A 6,305-nucleotide genomic window follows, 5' to 3' on the forward strand; every position below is an offset into this window, starting at 1 on the left:
TTTGGAAAATTTCAAGGGTCACTTGACCTTTATAAGACATTTAAGTGATTTTCTAGCCATTTAATGACCGTAATTCAAATTTGAACTACATGTACATGCAATAGCTAACCATAATAGTTTGAAAAGTCATATTTGTGTACTTGTGTGCAAGTTAATTCCATGTGCAGTAAATTGGAAGGAATTTTCAAACATATTGGTGTCACGGCTTGGACACAAAGCATGGAGTGTCATGGCATTTCAATTCAAAAGTTAAAAAATGATCAGAAATACATGAAACCTTGCTTGACGTAATGGCATGGCACCAAGATGTTGTGGTAAAACAATTGGCATGTTTGGCGAAACTTTGAACACACACCCCTCACATACTGGGGCAACTCACTAGAAGGCTCGTGGTTCTGAGAGGGCACAATATGCATGTTTGATGACTTACCGGTGATAACTTCCTCTTATGGCCTTCAAAACATTTCTACAGTTAACATGCACTAATACAACTGTCATGTGAAAATTTGGAAAATTTCAGGGGTCATTGTACCCATTTAAGACATTTAATTGATTTTCTAGCCATTTAATGACCGTGATTCAAATTTGAACTACATGTACATGCAACAACTAACCATAACAGTTTGAAAAATCATTCATGTGTACTTGTTGTGTGCAAGTTAGTTCCATGTGTAGTAAATTGGAAGGAATTTTCAAACATATTGGTGTCACGGCTTGGACACATGCATGGAGTGCCATGGTAACACAAAATAAGCATTTGTGCCTTATATGAGGAAAGAAAATGTAAATATCTAGCAAGACAACCGGGACCCACACGATTGGCACTCTATTTCGCGCCTTGAGGTTTCGAAGGTGCGTGGTACGGGTTATTAATCAGATGTGGTTCTATATTGGAAACCGTCAGCTATTAAGTTCACACACAGGTTTTGCTGCGGGAATCATGTGATATTCAAACTACAGTACTCGTAAATTCTGGCGAACGGCGTGTGTACGGTTCCGATCAATCTTGATTCCGGCCGCCAATAAATACTATCTTGCTCACGTCGTCCAGTCTGCATTCTCATCTACATCCTCCCCTCGCTCGCCCTGTCTGTCACATACACACACAGACAGAAATCTCTGTCATGGCGCCACCAATCTCCCCACTCATCGATGAGGTGCCCCCCCCAGGACGTTCAGTCTAAGTGCGGTGATAAGGAGAACCCCTACCCGCCGCCGGACGGGGTTGCTCCAGACCCCCCCCCACCCACTATGGAGTGGTTTAGGGGCCAGTACAATCTTTGTCTGTCGAAGTCTGATAACCCACAAGTATAGGGGATCAATTGTAGCCTCTTTTGATAATTAAGAGTGTCGAACCCAATGAGGAGCTAAAGGTAGAACAAATATTCCCTCAAGTTCTATCGACCACTGATACAACTCTACGCACGCTTAACGTTTGCTTTACCTAGAACAAGTATGAAACTAGAAGTACTTTGTAGGTGTAACGGGATAGGTTTGCAAGAATATAAAGAGCATGTAAATAAAAACTAGGGGCTGTTTTAGGTAAAGAAGCAATAAAGTTAGTATAGCGAGTGTGGAAAAGTGGTGGTAGGAGTTGCAAAATTGTCCCTAAGCAATTGACTACTTTACTAGATCGATAGCAAGTTTTATGTGGGAGCGGCCACTGCTGGCATGTCATCCCTGACTTGGAATTCTATGCACTTATCATTGGAACTATTAGCAAGCATTCGCAACTACTAACTTTCATTAAGGTAAAACCCAACCATAGCATTAAGATATATCGGTCCCCCTTCAATCCCGTATGCATCAATTTCTATGCTAGGTTGAAGCTTCTGTCACTCTTGCCCTCCAATACATAGTCCTATCAACATACAACTAACCCTATGGTGTGATCCACGCGCGCGCACATATGATGGGCACCAAAGGACAGCAACATAACCACAAGCAAATTAAATCAATCATAGTAATTCACCAATCACCGATAGGACAATGAAAATCTACCCAGACATCATAGGATGGCAACACATCATTGGATAATAATATGAAGCATGAAGCACCATGTTCAAGTAGAGGGTACAGTGGGTTGTGGGAGAGTGGATCACTGTAGATAGAGGGGGGAAGGTGATGGATATGTTGGTGAGTATGGAGGAGGTGTTGGTGTAGATTGCGGTTGTGATGATGGCCCCGGCGGCGTTCCAGCGCCACCGGAAGTGAGGGGGAGAGAGACCCCCTCCTTCTTCTTCTTCCTTGACCTTCTCCCTAGATGGGAGAAGGGTTTCCCCTCTGGTACATGGCCTCCATGGCATGGGAGGGGCAACAGCCCCTCCGAGATTGGATTTGTCTCTCTGTCTCTCTCTGTTTTTGCGTTGGCTGATTCCGCCCTTTCACCGTTTCTTAAATTTCCGAAGATCTGTAACTCCGATTGGATTGAAACCTTCGCCCAGATTTTTCTCTGAAAATTAGCTTTCTTGCGGCCAAAGAAGAGCAGTGACCTCCTTACGGGGGGCACGAGGGTCAGGGGCACCCCCCCTGCCTCGTGGCCCCCTCGGGCACCTTCTCGCGTTGATTCTTCTTCCCATATTTCACAAATATTCCAAAAATATTCTCAGTCCGTTTTTATTCCGTTTGGACTCCGTTTGATATGGATTTTCTGCAAAATATAAAACATGCAACAAACAGGAACTGGCAGTGGACACTGGATCAATATGTTAGTCCCAAAAATAGTATAAAAAGTTGCCAAAAGTATATGAAAGTTGTAGAATATTGGCATGGAACAATCAAAAACTATAGATACGATGGAGACGTATCAGCATCCCCAAGCTTAATTCCTGGTCATCCTCGAGTAGGTAAATGATAAAAAAGATAATTTTTACGTGGAATGCTACCTAGCATAATCTTGATCATATATCTAATCATGGCATGAATATTAAGAAACCAATGATTCAAAGCAATAGTCTATCATTTGACATTAAGACAATAATACTTCAAGCATACTAACCAAGCAATTATGTCTTATCAAAATAACATAGCCAAAGAAAGCTCATCCCTACAAAATCATATAGTCTGACTATGCCCCATCTTCACCACACAAAGCATTCAAATCATGCACAACCCCGATGACAAGCCGAGCAATTGGTTCATACTTTTTAACGCGCTTCAGCCTTTCCAACCCTCACGCAATACATGAGCGCAAGCCATGGACATAGCACTATGGGTGGAATAGAATATGATGATGGAGGTTTGTGTGAAGAAGACAAAAAGGAGGAAGTCTCACATCGACGCGGCTAATCAACGGGCTATGGAGATGCCCATCAATTGATGTCAATGTGAGGAGTAGGGATTGCCATGCAACGGATGCACTAAGAGTTATAAGTGTATGAAAGCTCAAACTGGAAACTAAGTGGGTGTGCATCCAACTTGCTTGCTCATGAAGACCTCGGGCATTTGAGGAAGCCCATCATCGGAATATACAAGCCAAGTTCTATAATGAAAATTCCCACTAGTATATAAAAGTGATAACTCAAGAGACTCTCTATATGAAGAACATGGTGCTACTTTGAAGCACAAGTGTGGTAAAAGGATAGTAACATTGCCCCCTCTTTTTTCTTTTTTTTCTTTTTTTGTGGGCTTCTTTGGCCCCCTTTTTTATTTAGGCTTATTTGGCCTCTCTTTTTTAGGGCAATGCTCTAATAATGATGATCATCACACTTTTATTTACTTACAGCTCGATACTAGAACAAAGATATGACTCTATATGAATGCCTCCAGCGGTGTACCGGGATGTGCAATGATCTAGCATAGAAATGACATCAAAAATGGACAAGCCATGAAAAAATCATGCTAGCTATCTTACGATCATGCAAAGCAATATGACAATAAATGCTCAAGTAATGTATATGATGATGATGGAAGTTGCATGGCAATATATCTCGGAATGGCTATGGAAATGCCATGAAGGTAGGTATGGTGGCTGTTTTGAGGAAGATATGAGGTTTATGTGTGATAGAGCGTATCGTATCACGGGGTTTGGATGCACCGGCGAAGTTTGCACCAACTCTCCAGGTGAGAAAGGGCAATGCACGGTACCGAAGAGGCTAGCAATGATGGAAGGGTGAGAGTGCGTATAATCCATGGACTCACATTAGTCATAAAGAACTCATATACTTATTGCAAAAGTTTATTAGCCCTTGAAGCAAAGTACTACTATGCATGCCCCTAGGGGGATAGATTGGTAGGAAAAGATCATCGCTCGTCCCCGACCGCCACTCATAAGGAAGACATTCAATAAATACCTCATGCTCCAACTTCATTACATAACGGTTCACCATACGTGCATGCTACGGGACTTGCAAACCTCAACACAAGTATTTCTCAATTTCACAATTACTCAACTAGCACGACTCTAATATCACCACCTTTATATCACAAAACTATTGCAAGGAACCAAACATGTCATATTCAGTGATCTACAAGTTTTATGTAGGATTTTATGACTAACCATGTGAATGACCAATTCCTGTCAACTCTCTAAATAGATATAAGTGAAGAAAGAGAGTTTAATTCTTTCTACAAAAGATATGCCCACACTCTAACAAATATAAGTGAAGCAAAAGAGCATTCTACAAATGGCGGTTATCTATGTGAAGAGAAACAGGCAATCCAGACTTCAAATGATATAAGCGAAGCACATGAAGCATTCTATAAAGCCATACTCAAAAGATTTAAGTGAAGTGCAAAGAGAATTCTATAAATCAACCAAGGTCTATCTCATACCAGTATGGTGCATAAAATAAAAGTGAAAACAAAATGCAAAAGACGCTCTAAGATTGCACATATTGCATGAACGAAATGAATCCGAAAACATACTGATACTTGTTGAAGAAAGATGGGATGCCTTCCGGGGCATCCCCAAGCTTAGACGCTTGAGTCTCCTTGAATATTTACTTGGGGTGCCTTGGTAATCCACAATCTTGATCTCTTGTCTCTCCTCCTTATCCTCATACCGAGACCTCCTCGATCTTCGAACACTTCATCCACACAAAACTTCGACAGAAAACTCGGTAAGATCCGTTAGTATAATAAATCAAATCACTACTCTAAGTACTGTTGCAAACCAATTCATATTTTTTTGCATTGTAGCTACTATAATATAACTTTCCATGGCTTAATCCACTGATATATATCGATAGTTTCATCAAAACAAGCAAACTATGCATCAAAAACAGAATCTGTCTAAAACAGAATAGTCTGTAATAATCTGAACATTCACCATACCTATGGTACTCAAAAAATTCTACCAAAATTAGGAAAAATAAAAAATTGTATAGAAAGACAGTGCAAAGAGTTTCAGAACCGTTTGACGTTCTAGTAAAAAATGTAAAATCGCCCACTATAGCCAAAGTTTCTGTCTCACACCGCCAAACCAACAAGCAGTGTAAACATCCTAAAGGCAAATCTTGGCACATTATTCTTGTTTTTAAACTTTATAAAAGTAAACAACAGAAATAAATGACTCTCTAAAACTTTCGGGTTGTCTCCCTGGCAGCGCTTTCTTTAAAGCCATTAAGCTTGGCATATAGTGCTCAAGTAATGAATCCACCCGGATCCCAAGGTATATCAAAGCCAATTTTAATTAACAATGATTTGTGATTTAGTAGTGAGCACAAAGTAGCATATATCTTGCAACAACGAAGTCTAACTCTCTTCCTATGCATCGGTATGTCATAAAAGAACAATTCATGCACTCATAGTAAAGGCCAATGCATAGTATAAACAATTTCTTGCAATTTTATCATATTGGAAACATGGAGAGGCGGAGATTTTAGTGCCTCTTTCGATATTCTCGGTCCGTTTTTATTCCGTTTGGACTCCGCTTGATATGGATTTTCTGCGAAACATGAAACATGCAACAAACAGGAACTTGCACTGGGCACTGGATCAATATGTTAGTCCCAAAAATAGTATAAAAAGTTGCCAAAAGTATATGAAAGTTGTGCAATATTGTCATGGAACAATCAAAAATTATAGATACGACGGAGATGTATCAAAGTCGCTGCCGCCGGCTGAGAAAGCCAAGCAAGTGGCATTCAAGAAGGAGATGGCAGAGGAGGAAGCCAGGTACCAGGCGACCTATGAAGCCCGTGAGCCAGCCTGGAAAAAGGAGGTGATGGAGCTTTGGAGGCGGGCGCGTCAACGAGCGGAGGAGGTGTACGAAGACAGTTACTTCACCAGGAAGGCCAAAGGCTCTAGGCGCCTCGCTGTTGCGTGGAGGTGGGCCGATAAGCCCTAGTGTGCCACCGACGAGG

The sequence above is a fragment of the Triticum urartu genome, chromosome 3A (genome assembly GCF_056163025.1).
Source record: "Triticum urartu cultivar PI428250 chromosome 3A, HENAU_Tu73, whole genome shotgun sequence".
NCBI classification, from domain to species: Eukaryota; Viridiplantae; Streptophyta; class Magnoliopsida; order Poales; family Poaceae; genus Triticum; species Triticum urartu.